Source organism: Heptranchias perlo, chromosome 10 (assembly GCF_035084215.1).
Source record: "Heptranchias perlo isolate sHepPer1 chromosome 10, sHepPer1.hap1, whole genome shotgun sequence".
Classification (NCBI taxonomy): domain Eukaryota; kingdom Metazoa; phylum Chordata; class Chondrichthyes; order Hexanchiformes; family Hexanchidae; genus Heptranchias; species Heptranchias perlo.
Window position 1 is genome coordinate 83,522,221 of NC_090334.1, and position 16,082 is coordinate 83,538,302.

At 52.7% G+C, this 16,082-nt stretch overlaps 1 protein-coding gene across 1 annotated transcript in view; it reads left to right on the top strand.

Moving 5' to 3' along the window:
* Window positions 1-16,082, top strand: part of LOC137326739 (estrogen receptor beta-like) — a 156,440-nt gene that overhangs the window by 897 nt on the left and 139,461 nt on the right. The gene's annotated exons all lie outside the window — the stretch shown is intronic.

The following is a 16,082-nucleotide window of genomic DNA, read 5'->3' on the forward strand; positions in this document are numbered from 1 at the left end:
TCGCGCACAGCAAGATCCCACAAACAGCAATGAGATAACGACCAGATAATCTGCTTTTTAGTGATGTTGTTTGAGGGATAAATATTGGCCCCAGGACAGCGGGGAGAACTCCCCCCTGCTCTTCTTCAAATAGTGGCCGTGGGATCTTTTAATCCACCTGAGGGGAATTTCATCCGAAAGACGGCCCCTCCGACAGTGCAGCACTCCGGTCCGTAGTGCACTGGGAGTGTCGGCTTAGACTTTGTGCTCAAAATACCGTGCCCACCCAACGCAGCATGACTCCGCATGGCGACCAGGAGCGAGCACCGCGCCTGACTTCGTCCCACCTCCCAAAACTACTGAGACACTTGGGTCTTTAATCAGTAGATGATGTGAAGTGCGGTGATGAACAGATTATTACAATAAGTCACTGATAATCATCGTGACACTACAGGTAAAATCTCAGTAGACCATGTCAGTCTCTCTCTCTCTTTCCCCCCCACTCCCCCACTCCCCCCGCGCTGGGACGGGGCTCCCCCACTCCCCCCGCGCTGGGACGGGGCTCCCCCGGGTATTTCTCCTGGGCAGCCACGCTTAAAGCACCAGTTGAGATTCGTGGGCGTGTCAGCAGGCGATTGTCCAGCGGGAGGTTGAACCCGTGACCTTCTGGTCTGGGCCAGGCAGCACCACCATGGCTGGTGCCTTCTCTCACAGACCTCGTGTCCTGTGGACATGGGATCGGCACGATCCCTGGCCCAGAGGGTGGGCTGTTCTCTCTCATGGATCCAGCAGACAGCCCTTCCTCTGCAGGGGGCGGGGGGTTCCCGCATTTCTTTTTCCTTAGTCATTCTGGAGACGTGGGCGTCGCTGGCAATTATTGCCCATCCCTAAACCGAGTGACTCGCTCGGCCACTTCAGAGGGCAGTTAACCATGTTGGTGGGGGGGACTGGAGTCACATATAGGCCCAGACCGGGTAAGGACGGCAGGTTTCCTTCCCTAAAGGACATGAGTGAACCAGTTGGGTTTTTATGACAATCCGACAGCTTCATGGTCACTTTTACTGAGACCAGATTTTCATTTCTAGATTTATTAAAACTGAATTCAAATTCTCAAACTGCCCACAGTGGGATTTGAACTCACGTTCTCTGGATTACTAGTCCAGTAACAGACCCGCGAAACCACTGTACCCTCTCCGCTCCTCATTGCTCTGTGCCTAAGTGGTTAAATGCATCGTCCAGCCTGGTGCTGAGCCATAGTGTCCGGAAAGGTCCCAGATTAGATCCCTTGTCTGTGTTGAGTTAGCTGATCACATCTGGGGGCGGAGAGCGGGGTGGGGCGGAGAGCGGGGATAAGGGGGGCGCCGGGAGTGGGGGTGAAGGGCGGGAGCCGGGGCGGGGGCAGGGACAACATCTGTCTCAGTCTCCCTAGTCTAAGGAAGGGAAAAATTAGCCCGGGTTTGTGGTGCTGATCATCCAATGACCCCTGTTGGAAAGTGTGCGTGCGAGGGTGTGTGTGTGTGTGTGCGTGCGTGCGAGGGGTGTGTGTGTGTGTGCGTGCGAGGGTGTGTGTGTGCGTGCGTGCGAGGGGTGTGTGTGTGCGTGCGTGCGAGGGTGTGTGTGTGTGCGTGCGAGGGTGTGTGTGTGTGCGTGCGAGGGTGTGTGTGTGTGCGTGCGAGGGTGTGTGTGTGTGCGTGCGAGGGTGTGTGTGTGTGCGTGCGAGGGTGTGTGTGTGTGCGTGCGAGGGTGTGTGTGTGTGCGTGCGAGGGTGTGTGTGTGTGTGCGTGCGAGGGTGTGTGTGTGTGCGTGCGAGGGTGTGTGTGTGTGCGTGCGAGGGTGTGTGTGTGTGCGTGCGAGGGTGTGTGTGTGTGCGTGCGAGGGTGTGTGTGTGTGTGGTGCGTGCGAGGGTGTGTGTGTGTGCGTGCGAGGGTGTGTGTGTGCGTGCGAGGGTGTGTGTGTGTGCGTGCGAGGGTGTGTGTGTGTGCGTGCGAGGGTGTGTGTGTGTGCGTGCGAGGGTGTGTGTGTGTGCGTGCGAGGGTGTGTGTGTGCGTGCGAGGGTGTGTGTGTGGTGCGTGCGAGGGTGTGTGTGTGTGCGTGCGAGGGTGTGTGTGTGTGCGTGCGAGGGTGTGTGTGTGTGCGCTGCGAGGGTGTGTGTGTGTGCGTGCGAGGGTGTGTGTGTGTGCGTGCGAGGGTGTGTGTGTGTGCGTGCGAGGGTGTGTGTGTGTGCGTGCGAGGGTGTGTGTGTGTGCGTGCGAGGGTGTGTGTGTGTGCGTGCGAGGGTGTGTGTGTGTGCGTGCGAGGGTGTGTGTGTGTGCGCGTGCGAGGGTGTGTGTGTGCGCGTGCGAGGGTGTGTGTGTGTGCGTGCGTGCGAGGGTGTGTGTGTGTGCGTGCGTGCGAGGGTGTGTGTGTGTGCGTGCGTGCGAGGGTGTGTGTGTGTGCGTGCGTGCGAGGGTGTGTGTGTGTGCGTGCGTGCGAGGGTGTGTGTGTGTGCGTGCGTGCGAGGGTGTGTGTGTGTGCGTGCGTGCGAGGGTGTGTGTGTGTGCGTGCGTGCGAGGGTGTGTGTGTGTGCGTGCGTGCGAGGGTGTGTGTGTGTGCGTGCGTGCGAGGGTGTGTGTGTGTGCGTGCGTGCGAGGGTGTGTGTGTGTGCGTGCGTGCGAGGGGTGTGTGTGTGTGCGTGCGTGCGAGGGTGTGTGTGTGTGCGTGCGTGCGAGGGTGTGTGTGTGTGCGTGCGTGCGAGGGTGTGTGTGTGTGCGTGCGTGCGAGGGTGTGTGTGTGTGCGTGCGTGCGAGGGTGTGTGTGTGTGCGTGCGTGCGAGGGTGTGTGTGTGTGCGTGCGTGCGAGGGTGTTGCATACGTGCGTGCACACGGACACTATTGGGCTGAGCTGCGATGGTTCCCATGGTCAAATAATCAACTGACACTCGCAGTCTAAACTCCCACGTGAAGGATGGGCATTTGGAGGAGATGCTTGAATCGGCCCAGGGCTCGTGGAACTGTGCCCCGGCACAGGAGAGAAAAACTATCCTGCAAATTCACAGACAGTAAGTAATGAGAAACAGAAATGCTTTATGGTGTGCCTCCCTGTGCAGACTGCGTGATGCATCCAGTACTCTGTGTTCTTTATACCCATTATCCTCCAGCACAAGACATACGAGCATCTTGTGAGCAACATCTGTGGAAATAAAATTGCCATAAATTTTGTTTTGAAAATATGCATATCCAGCGTAGAATTGCCTCGTCTCGAACTGCAGGACATTTTCATCGTGTGAGGTACAAGAGGATTTTTTTTTTTTTGATTTTGGGGGAGAATTGTTATGGTTTAAATGATTTAGAAATGAGTGTGTGAGGGAGGGAGGGAGGGAGCGAGGGAGAGTGTTTGAGTCCCTCGAGTGGAAGTGCGTTGGGCACGGTCTCAATTCAACGCCAGTTCAAAGCTGTCTCACCTGTTTTTATTTCTTTGCTCACTGTGCACTGTGGAGACCCCTTGTCTTCACCTCTCCTCAGAAACAGAGAATGAACAAAAGAAAACATTCACTGTTAACCCTTAGACGGCTGGCAGGTTCTGGGGAGGTTCCGGCCTGCCCCGGGGTCACTGCTTTTCTCTGTTTTCAGCTCTGTGACGTTGGAACCAATGCCAAGAGAAAGAAAGAAAGAACTTTCATTCATATAGCGCCTTTCACAACCTCAGGACGTCCCAAAGCGATTTACAGCCAATGAAGTACCTGTGAAGTGTAGTCACTGTTGTAATGTAGGAAACGCGGCAGCAAATTTGTGCACAGCAAGATCCCACAAACAGCAATGAGAAAAATGACCAGATAATCTGTTTTTTAGTGATGTTGGTTGAGGGATAAATATTGGCCCCAGGACACCAGGGGGAACTCCCCTGCTCTTCCAATAGTGGCCATGGGCTCTTTTATATCCACCTGAGAGGGCAGACGGGGTCTCGGTTTAACAATTCATCTGAAAGACGGCACCTCCAACTGTGCAGCGCTCCCTCAGTACTGCACTGGGAGTGTCAGCCTGGATTCTGTGCTCCAGTCTCTGGGGTGGGGTTTGAACCCACGACCGTCTGACTCAGTGGCGAGAGTGCTGCCCACTGAGCCACGACTGACCCCAAAACCACCTGCAATTCTACAGCGTCTTTAACAAAGCAAAGTGGACGTAACGATGCCATAGGAGTGGAAACGAGTGCCCACGAAAGGGTGACAAGAAAACCCCGTGTAAGGTCACGGCAAAAGGGGGCAAGAAGCAGAGAAGGTCGCGGAAGGAGAGTTACTTGATCCTCAGAGAATGATACAGCACTGAAGGAGGCCAATCGGCCCATTGTGCCTGTGCTGGCTCCTTGAAAGAGCTATCCAGTTAGTCCCACCCTCCTGCTCTTTCCCCGTAGCCCTGTAAATTTTTCCTTTTCAAGTATTTATCCAATTCCTTTTTGAAAGTTACTATTGGATCTGCTTCCACCGCCCTTTCAGCGCGTTCCAGATCAGAACAACTCGCTGCGTTAAAAAAAAAAATGTTTCCTCATCTCCCCTCTGGTTCTTTTGCCGATCACCTTAAATCTGTGTCCTCTGGTTACCGACCCTTCTGCCACTGGAAACATTTCTCCTTATTTACTCTATCAAAACCCTTCATGATTTTGAACACCTCTATCAAATCTCCTCTTAACTTTCTCTGCTCTAAGGGGAACATAGGAACAGGGGTAGGCCATTTAGCCCCTGGAGCCTGTTCCGCCATTCAATGAGATCATGGCTGATCTGTGACCTAACTCCATATACCTGCCTTAGCCCCATATCCCTTAATACCTTTTAATTAACAAAAATCTATCAATCTCAGATTTAAAATTAACATTTGAGCTAGTATCAACTGCCGTTTGTGGAAGAAAGTTCTACACGCAAAAGGTGGTAGAAGTTTTGAAGTGTTTCCTAACTTCACTCCTGAAAGTCTAATTTTTAGGCCATGTCCCCCAGTCCTAGACTCCCCAACCAGTGGAAATAGTTTCTCTCTATCTACCCTATCAGTTCCCCTTAATATCTTGAAAACTTCGATCAAATCACCCCTTAATCTTCTAAATTCCAGGGAATAATCTTCTAAATTCCAGCCCTAGTTTGTGTAATCTCTCCTCATAATTTAACCCTTGAAGTCCAGGTATCATTCTAGTAAACCTACGCTGCACACCCTCCAAGGCCAATATGTCTTTCCGAAGGTGCGATGCCCAGAACTGCTCACAGTGCTCCAGGTGCAGTCTAACCAGGGTTTTGTATAACTGCAGCATAACTTCTGCCCCCTTGTACTCTAGTCCTCTAGATATAAAGGCCAGCATCCCATTGGCCTTTTTGATTATTTTCTGTACCTTGTCCATGACATTTTAACAATCTATGTACACGGACCCCAAAGTCTCTTTGGATCTCCACTGTTTTGAGTTTTTCACCATTTAGAAAGTACTCTGATTTATCCTTTTTAGGTCCAAAGTGGATGACCTCACAGTTGCCGACATTGAAATCCATTTGCCACAGTTTTGCCCATTCACTTAATCTATTAATATCTCTCTGTAATTTTATGCTTCCATCTACACTGCTTACAATGCTGCCTATCTTTGTGTCATCGGCAAACTTGGATATGTGGCTCTCTATCCCGTCATCTCAGTCATTAATAAATACAGTGACTAGTTGAGGCCCCAATGCAGATCCCTGTGGGACACCACTGGTCACATCCCAGCTTCTCCAGTCTCTCCACATAACTGACGTCCCTCATCCCTGGTATCATTCCATGAAATCCCTTCTGCACCCTCACTAAGGCCTGGACATCCTTCCTAAAGTGCGGTGCCCAGAATTGAACACAATGCTCCAGCTGAGGCCTAACCAGTGTTTTATAAAGGTTTCTCATAACTCCCTTGCTTCTGTACTCTACGCCTCTATTTATAAAGCCCAGGACCCCGTATGCTTTTTTTTAAAACAGCCTTCTCAACTTGTCCTGCCACCTTCAAAGATTTGTGTGTGTGCACCCCCAGGCCCCTCTGTTCCTGAGCCCCCTTTAAAATCGCACTATTGTACAAAGTGATGAAGCAGGTTCATCCCTGACACCAGCATCTCCTCAGGCCCGTGAGCATCATGAACTCCCTTGCGAGCGGTGTTTTCGAGTGCATGGAGGGGGTGAGGCTTCCCGCCTGACCTGTTACAACCAGTGCTCGACCATCAGCTCCCGGGAGATCCGGCCAGCACTGCACCCACCCCGGGGTGGGGGAGGGAGAGCTGGCCAAGCACGCCCCGTGTCAGAAGGGGCAAAGGTGGTGACCCAAGTTCACGAACTCTGAGTATCAACTCCACAACGTACCAAAAACACAAAAGATATCGGCGTGAAACAGCCCACAAAATGCTTCACCAAGGATTGATTTAGACACTGAGTGGGAGGGTGAGGTGTTGATGGATTTTTGCGAGTGGCTGGTTGATTGGAAAAGACGGAGGGAGTTAGGATGGGAGTTCCAGCCTGCCGGGGCATGTTGATAGAGGTTCTATTATCTATGGCTCCTCCTCTCTAATTGATTGATTTTTTTTTTTCACCTCCTCGTGATCTCCTTACAAACCTTCGCCCTCAACGAGCTTTGACCCGTCCACCTCTCATCCTATCCTGTCTCCCAATGCATCAAATTTAAAATTCTCCCCCTCATCTACACATCTCTCCGTGGCCTGAAACTACCGCCCTCCCCACCTATCTCAGCAACTGTGTCCAGTCTTGCCTCCCCTCTCATGTCCACTGACTCTGGCCTCCTGTGCATCCCTCCCATTCCCTCCACTCCTCCTTCGGTGACAGAGCCTCCAGCCATTTTTACTCCTGCTCTCTGGAACTCCCTCCCTTGAAGCGTCAGCTTGGCTCGGTGGGTAGCACTCTCGCCTTTGAGTCAGAAGTTCATGGGCTCAAGCCTCCCACCCCAGAGACCTGAGCCCGTAATCCAGGCCGACGCTCCCAATGCAGTACTGAGGGAGTGCTGCTCCGTCAGAGGTGCAGTCCTTCAGACAAGACGCTAAACCGAGGCCCCGTCTGCCCTCTCAGGTGGGCGTAAAAGATCCAGGGCACTATTGGAAGGAGAGCAGGGGAGTTCTCCCAGTGTCCTGGGCCAGCATTGCTCCCTCAACCGACACCTACAAAAAATAGGTAAACTGATCATTTATCTCATTGCTGTTTGTGGGTAAATTGTATTTCCCTACGTTACAACAGTGAGTGTACTTCGAAAGTACTTTCATTGGCTGCGAAGCGGATCGGGAAGTCCTGAGGATGTATAAAGTGTTGTAATATCCAAGTTCAATCTAATTCCTAGACACTGCTTCCTCTTGAAGAACCCTCTCTGAGCAAGCTGGAACATTGGCCTGCAGCATGTACTCAAACGTACTGAAACATCAAAAGCCGTTTTATTAGAGCGACATTAACTATAACCTGCAAAAAAAAAACAAACAAACACACACAACACGATATATTACACAAGACTGTGAACATTTGAATACTAGTCCTTGCTGTGTTCTCCCTTCCACCCACCTCCAGTTTTTCAGAACCAATATTCACTCATTTGGAACAAAAAGCAAAATACTGCAGATGCCAGACAGCTGAAATAAAAACAGAAAATGCTGGAAACACCCGGCAGGTCTAGCAGCATGTGTGGAGAGAGAAACGGAGTTAACGTTTCAGGACCGTTCTGATGAAAGGCCATCGACCTGAGACGTTAACTCTGTTTCTCTCGCCACGGTCACTGCCTGACCTGCTGAGTGTTTCCAGCATTTTCTGTTTTCATTTCTCTATTTGAGCCCTTATTTTCCATCTACGCTATGTTAAAATCCATCTCTCTGTCGAATTTCACTGTTATAAATCCCTGTGTCCACATTCATTATGAGAACTGGCCTTGTGAACTTGTCACACTGTAATCACAGCCTCCCCCCAACGCCAGCGCCACCACTGGTGGGAGGCTGTAATTACAGCATGAGAAGTTTACATAGGCAGTCACCATTATAAATGTGGCCGTAGGAAATTTATCATCAACAATATATAAAATTAAGGAGAGAATGTATGACCTTTGAAATGGGGATTGAGTTACATCAGTGCACCCCTGAATCCACTTCACCTGAAGACCATACTTGTTCTTGGCTGCCTGTCTACATGGGAGATTGACTTAATGGAGTGAGTATTGATACTACCGTGTCAGCCAATGAGTTGAAGGTGGGGCGGGACTTGCGGTAGGACTCCAAGCAAACAGTCTATCTTATAGCTAAAATGGACTCTGCCGTAAAATGCAGCAAACCGTCTATTTAAACAGAGTCTCTACGAACAAGAGCAAACGGAACTCGTGACTGAAACTCTCCCGAGAGTCTCCCAGTAAAAGCAAGGGGATTTCTCCAACAAAACACACCGAGTGAAGGGTAGTTACATCATACAAATTGTGTGTGTAAAATCAATCGCAGTCACTTCCAGCACTGCGGTCGGTCTTGATGGGGGAATTACCCAATCATCTCCACTCTGGACGGGAATAGTGGTGTCACTAAATGCTGCCTTTTATTTAAATGATTAACTGATCTTCATTCTTCAACTGTCCATGCTGAAATTGGAGCAATGTTTTCTTTTGTTTTTTTTTAAAAAAAGGGTTTTTCTTGGTTGAAAGTCAGCTTTAAAAGCCAATGAAAAGCCCTGGTTACTGAGATTAACAGAGCCAAAAGTTGACCTTCAGGCCCCTTGCTGCCACCCACTGCCCGACACTTCCTGGACAACTTAGTTCACCTACAGCGCTTAAAGAGTTAATAAAAGAAAAAGACCACTGGATTAAGATATAAGATTTACGACAGAGAGCAGAGGGAAGTCTTTTCCACAGAGGACACTGAGGCTGTGGAATTCACCAATGGAGTTAGTGGTTGAAGCAGAGACCATTTAAGATTAGATTGGATTGGTGCTAGAAGGAAAGAGGAATAACGGGATATGGGAATAGGACAGGTACCCGGGATTAGGATTTGTGTGGAGGATAAATGCCTGGAGGGGCCTGAAAGGCCTGCTTTCGTGTTGCAGTTTCTATGCAATTCATGACTTGCCTCAGTTGTATTTGTGGGTCGGAGTCACGTCGCGAGGGGTAGAAGAGGGAATTGTTGCAGGCCGTGTCTTCTGGAGTTGCTCCAAGTGTATCTGCAGCATGTGGGAGCAGGCCGTATGTCTGACCTGCAGCTTGAGGTCACCGAGTGACAGGGTGTGATCTAACAGGGATCAGTCTGTGGCAATAAGAATCAAAAAATCATTATCTCAACTCGAGTGTAAACCCTTCATATAAAAAAAAAATACCAGCTACCAATAACTCTGTATATCTTACAAAAAATGGGACAGTGTAGAGGGAGCTTTACTCTGTATCTAACCCGTGCTGTACCTGCCCTGGGAGTGTTTGATGGGACAGTGTCGAGGGAGCTTTACTCTGTATCTAACCCGTGCTGTACCTGCCCTGGGAGTGTTTGATGGGACAGTGTCGAGGGAGCTTTACTCTGTATCGAACATAGAACATAAGAAATAGGAGCAGGAGTAGGCCATATGGCCCCTCGAGCCTGCTCCGCCATTCAACAAGATCATGGCTGATCTTCTACCTCAATGCCATTTTCCTGCACCATCCCTATATCCCTTGATGTCTTTAATATCGAGAAATCTATCGATCTCTGTTTTGAATGTACTCAACGACCGAGCCTCCACAGCCCTCTGGGGTAGAGAACTCCAAAGATTCACCACCCTCTCAGTGAAGAAATTTCTCCTCATTTCAGTCCTAAATGGCCTACCCTTTATTCTGAGTCTGTAACCCCTGGTTCTAGACTCCCCAGCCAGGGGAAACATTTTCCTTGCATCTACCCTGTCGAGCCCTGTAAGAATTTTGTATGTTTCAATGAGATCACCTCTCATTCTTCTAAACTCTAGAGAATACCAGGCCGAGTCTACTCAATCTCTCCTCATATGACAATCCCAGGAATCAGTCTGGTGAACCTTCGTTGCACTCCCTCTATGGCAAGTATATCCTCTCTTAGGTAAGGAGACCAAAATTGTAGACAGTACTCCAGGTGCGGTCTCACCAAGGCCTTACATAATTGCAGTAAGATATCTTTTCTCCTGTACTCAAATCCTCTTGTAATAAAGGCCAACATACCATTTGCCTTCCAAATTGCTTGCTGCACCTGCATGTTAGCTTTCAGTGACTCATGTACAAGGACACCCAGGTCCCTTTGAACATCAACATTTCCCAATCTATCACCATTTTAAAATAATACTCTGCATTTCTGTTTTTCCTACCAAAGTGGATAACTTCACATTTTTCCACATTATATTCCATCTGCCATGTTCTTGCCCACTCACTTAGCCTGTCTATATCCCCTTGAAGACTCTTTGCATCCCCCTCACAACTCACATTCCCACCTAGTTTTGTGTCATCAGCAAACTTGGAAATATTACATTTGGTCCCCTCATCCAAATCATTGATATATATTGTGAATAGCTGGGGCCCAAGCACTGATCCCTGCGGTACCCCACTAGTCACAGTCTGCCAACCTGAAAAGGACCCGTTTATTCCTACTCTCTGTTTTCTGTCTGTCAACCAATTCTCAATCCATGCCAGTATATTACCCCCGTGCTGTACCTGCTCTGGGAGTGTTTGATGGGACAGTGTAGAGGGAGCTTTACTCTGTATCTAACCCGTGCTGTACCTGCCCTGGGAGTGTTTGACGGGACAGTGTAGAGGGAGCTTTACTCTGTATCTAACCCGTGCTGTACCTGCCCTGGGAGTGTTTGACGGGACAGTGTAGAGGGAGCTTTACTCTGTATCTAACCCGTGCTGTACCTGCCCTGGGAGTGTTTGATGGGACAGTGCAGAGGGAGAGAGAGATTGTGAGTGTTTGTGGACATTGGGTGAGTACAGAATTGGACTTGGCTGTGGACATACTGCTGTCACTCAGGGTCCGGGTTCACATATGAAGAACAGTTAACGTAGCAGTGGATAGTTGGCCCCTGTGGAACTAGAGACCCCAGCGAGTGTTGGCAGGAGGGGGTGGGATAGGGTAGATGGGGGCAACATTTTTTTTTTAAAAAGCCGACAAGAAAATTAAACTGAAGACGTGAAAAAATGAAGTGAATGGAAGTGGGGTGAAGGTGGAAGGCAGATTGCTTGTTTCCTTTGGTCGGCTTTTTTTTGCCACTGTGCCTTTCTCCTTGAGCCTCGGCAGGCAGTGACCACTTCCTGTGCGTGTGTCCCTGGGTGCCCTGTTGCTTCGCAGCGGCTAAGAGCAGATGTATTTATTTTCCTCGCTGGAAGGGTCTCGGTGGAATTCAGTGTTACCTTGGCTGAGTTTGTGACGTTGCTCTGCCTGTGCTCGCCACACATTACGTTCAGACAAATTCCCACTGGGGGTAACGGGTACAATTTCCTGGAAAGATTCATTCCTTTTTTTTTTGTCCGATTCTTCTCCTCCTCCTCCTCCTCCCCCCCTCTCCCCCTCGTACACACTCACAAAGAGCTTCTTTCATGTTTGTCAGAACGCGAGAACACACAGGCTTGCTCAGCTCATTAGTGGTGCTGCCTTCAAAAGAGCACATCTGGGCAGTCGTGGAGTGCCTGGGAGACCCACCCTTTCATGATAGCATCTACCCGGAAACATTGTGGGATCGGACTGTCCGATTCCTGTTGGACCCAGGGTGACTGTCCGGAAGCATTATGGGATGTGTCCGTGTGAGGGAGGGCCAAGTATTGCTGCACTCTTCCTACCCAGGAATGCTCGTCCTCCTTTGTCCTTCTCTGTCCTTTTCTCTTCTCTTTATCATTTTTTTTTCTTTATCATTTTGTTTTCCTTCCCCTGGGATCAGTCAAAGTGACCATGAAAGCTGTCGGATTGTTGTAAGAACCCAACTGGTTCACTGATGTCCTTTAGGGAAGGAAACCTGCCGTCCTTACCCGCTCTGGGCCTCTACGTGACTCCAGTCCCCACACCAACTGCCCCTCTGATGAGGGCCCAGCAAGCCACTCAGTTGTACCAAACGGCTACAAAGGAGGTGGCCCACCACTGCCTTCATGGGCAACATGGCCTTGCCAGCATCCCGAGAATGAATAATAACGAGACATTCAGTCGCCCTGTCTCTTGGGTGCATTGCCCCATCCCTCAGCCCTTACACTCTCTGTGTAGCTGTAGCTACAGAATAGACTGCCAGAAAATAATTGCAACTTAATTCCTATGTCCTTGTCAGGCCATTAGATGTAATTACAGCCAGCGAATTCTCAGCGAGTCCGAAAACAGGTAAATTGCAGAATACAGCCAGCATTCAGCTCCAATCAGTGCTGACATTGAGTTACAGACTGGAATCTCATCAGATGGTTTATGTGTGGTTACATTATTGATTGTCCTGCCCTAGTCACATAGCTTGCTGTTCACTGCTCTGATATACTGTGTTTTCAAATCCCTCCATGGCCCTCGCCCCCTCCCTATCTCTGTGACCTCCTCCAGCCCTACAACCCTCCGAGATCTCTGCGCTCCTCCAATTCTTGCCTCTTGCGCATCACCGATTTTAATCTCTCCACCATTGGCGGCCGTGCCTTCACCTGCCTCGGCCCTAAGCTCTGGAATTCCCTCCCTAAACCTCTCCGCCTCTCTCCTCCTTTAAGACGCTCCTTAAAACCTACCTCCTTGACCCAGCTTTTGATCACCTGTCCTAATATCTCCTTATGTGGCACGGTGTCAAATTTTGTTTGATAATCGCTCCTGTGAAGCTCCTTGGGACATTTTACTATGTTAAAGGCGCTATATAAATGCAAGTTGTTGTTGCTCGCCGCTCCGACACGCCGCTCGGCCGCTCCGCCGCACCCCGTGCCGCTCGGCCGCTCCGACGCACCCCGTGCGACTCGCCGCTCGGCCGCTCCGCCGCACCCCGTGCCGCTCGCCGCTCCAGTTAGCAGGCCTGTGTCAGCAGGCTGTGTTTTGCCCAAGGTTGCTCAGGGCTATGGGGACGGTAAATGTTTTGAGTTTCACACCCAGTCCATCAGAAGCTGTCGGCAGGCTGGCTGCTTTTGTGAAACAAGATGCTTGTTCCTTAACCTGATATCTGTCCACATCCACGGGTAACTGGATACCGCTGTCGTGTCACATCAATTCACTCAGTCAATATCTGGCATCAACCTGAGGAACAGAAACTGTGTGGGAGAGTAGGAGAGAGGGTGGGTCAGGGGTGGGAGTGTGGAGGGGGAGAGGGTGGGTCAGGGGTGGGAGTGTGGAGGGGGAGAGGGTGGGTCAGGGGTGGGAGAGTGGAGGGGGAGAGGGTGGGTCAGGGGTGGGAGTGTGGAGGGGGAGAGGGTGGGTCAGGGGTGGGAGTGTGGAGAGGGTGGGTCAGGGGTGGGAGTGTGGAGAGGGTGGGTCAGGGGTGGGAGTGTGGAGAGGGTGGGTCAGGGTTGGGAATGTGGAGGGGGAGAGGGTGGGTCAGGGGTAGGAGAGTGGAGGGGGAGAGGGTGGGTCAGGGGTAGGAGAGTGGAGGGAGAGAGGGTGGGTCAGGGGTGGGAGTGTGGAGGGGGAGAGGGTGGGTCAGGGGTGGGAGAGTGGAGGGAGAGAGGGTGGGTCAGGGGTGGGAGAGTGGAGGGGGAGAGGGTGGGTCAGGGGTGGGAGAGTGGAGGGGGAGAGGGTGGGTCAGGGGTGGGAGAGTGGAGGGGGAGAGGGTGGGTCAGGGGTGGGAGTGTGGAGGGGGAGAGGGTGGGTCAGGGGTAGTAGTGTGGAGGGGGAGAGGGTGGGTCAGGGGTGGGAGTGTGGAGAGGGTGGGTCAGGGGTGGGAGTGTGGAGGGGGAGAGGGTGGGTCAGGGGTAGGAGAGTGGAGGGAGAGAGGGTGGGTCAGGGGTAGGAGAGTGGAGGGGGAGAGGGTGGGTCAGGGGTAGGAGAGTGGAGGGAGAGAGGGTGGGTCAGGGGTAGGAATGTGGAGGGGGAGAGGGTGGGTCAGGGGTGGGAGAGTGGAGGGGGAGAGGGTGGGTCAGGGGTAGGAGAGTGGAGGGAGAGAGGGTGGGTCAGGGGTAGGAATGTGGAGGGGGAGAGGGTGGGTCAGGGGTAGGAGAGTGGAGGGAGAGAGGGTGGGTCAGGGGTGGGAGAGTGGAGGGGGAGAGGGTGGGTCAGGGGTAGGAATGTGGAGGGGGAGAGGGTGGGTCAGGGGTAGGAGAGTGGAGGGAGAGAGGGTGGGTCAGGGGTGGGATTGTGGAGGGAGAGAGGGTGGGTCAGGGGTAGGAGAGTGGAGGGGGAGAGGGTGGGTCAGGGGTAGGAATGTGGAGGGGGAGAGGGTGGGTCAGGGGTGGGAGAGTGGAGGGGGAGAGGGTGGGTCAGGGGTAGGAGAGTGGAGTGGGAGAGGGTGGGTCAGGGGTGGGAGAGTGGAGGGGGAGAGGGTGGGTCAGGGGTGGGAGTGTGGAGGGGGAGAGGGTGGGTCAGGGGTAGGAGAGTGGAGGGAGAGAGGGTGGGTCAGGGGTGGGAGTGTGGAGGGGGAGAGGGTGGGTCAGGGGTAGGAGAGTGGAGGGAGAGAGGGTGGGTCAGGGGTGGGAGTGTGGAGGGGGAGAGGGTGGGTCAGGGGTAGGAGAGGGTGGGTCAGGAGTGGGAATGTGGAGAGGGAGAGGGTGGGTCAGGGGTGGGAGTGTGGAGAGGGAGAGGGTGGGTCAGGGGTAGGAGAGTGGAGGGAGAGAGGGTGGGTCAGGGGTAGGAGAGTGGAGGGGGAGAGGGTGGGTCAGGGGTGGGAGAGTGGAGGGGGAGAGGGTGGGTCAGGGGTAGGAGAGTGGAGGGGGAGAGGGTGGGTCAGGGGTGGGAGTGTGGAGGGGGAGAGGGTGGGTCAGGGGTGGGAGTGTGGAGAGGGTGGGTCAGGGGTGGGAGTGTGGAGAGGGAGAGGGTGGGTCAGGGGTGGGAGAGTGGAGGGAGAGAGGGTGGGTCAGGGGTAGGAGAGTGGAGGGAGAGAGGGTGGGTCAGGAGTGGGAATGTGGAGGGGGAGAGGGTGAGTCAGGGGTAGGAGAGTGGAGGGAGAGAGGGTGGGTCAGGGGTGGGAGTGTGGAGGGGGAGAGGGTGGGTCAGGGGTGGGAGTGTGGAGGGAGAGAGGGTGGGTCAGGGGTGGGAGTGTGGAGGGAGAGAGGGTGGGTCAGGGGTGGGAGTGTGGAGGGGGAGAGGGTGGGTCAGGGGTGGGAGTGTGGAGGGGGAGAGGGTGGGTCAGGAGTGGGAGTGTGGAGGGGGAGAGGGTGGGTCTGGGGTGGGGAGTGTGGAGGGGGTGGCAAGTGTGGAGGGGGTGGGGGCGAAGAGAGGGTGGAGGTGTGGGAGAGAGGGAGGGGGAGAGGGTGTGTGAGGGGGAGTCAGGGTGGGAGTGTGGAGGGTGGGTCAGGGTGGGAGTGTGGAGGGGGAGAGGGTGGGTCAGGGGTGGGAGTGTGGAGAGGGAGAGGGTGGGTCAGGGGTGGGAGAGTGGAGGGGGAGAGGGTGGGTCAGGGGTGGGAGAGTGGAGGGAGAGAGGGTGGGTCAGGGGTGGGGAGTGTGGAGGGGGTGGGGAGTGTGGAGGGGGTGGGGGGGAAGAGAGGGTGGAGGTGTGGGAAAGAGGGAGGGGGAGAGGGTGTGTGAGGGGGAGTCAGGGTGGGAGTGTGGAGGGTGGGTCAGGGTGGGAGTGTGGAGGGGGAGGGGGAGAGGGTGGGTCAGGGTGGGGGAGAGCAAAGTTGAAATCCTGCCTTAAATGACACCCCATTTCTTCCCAGAATTCTTTGCCCAGATATAGAGACAGCCATTTTTCTATCCCGTCCACCAATCAAGTTTTTTATTTAAATGTACGCTTCTATATAAAGGATGTTATTGTGGAGAACAGCAGATTTTCCATTTTAAACACTCCCGGGTTAGATACAGAGTAAAGCTCCCTCTACACTGTCCCATCAAACACTCCCAGGGGCAGGTACAGCACGGGTTAGATACAGAGTAAAGCTCCCTCTACACTGTCCCATCAAACACTCCCAGGGCAGGTACAGGGTTAGATACAGAGTAAAGCTCCCTCTACACTGTCCCATCAAACACTCCCAGGGCAGGTACAGGGTTAGATACAGAGTAAAGCTCCCTCTACACTGTCCCATCAAACACTCCCAGG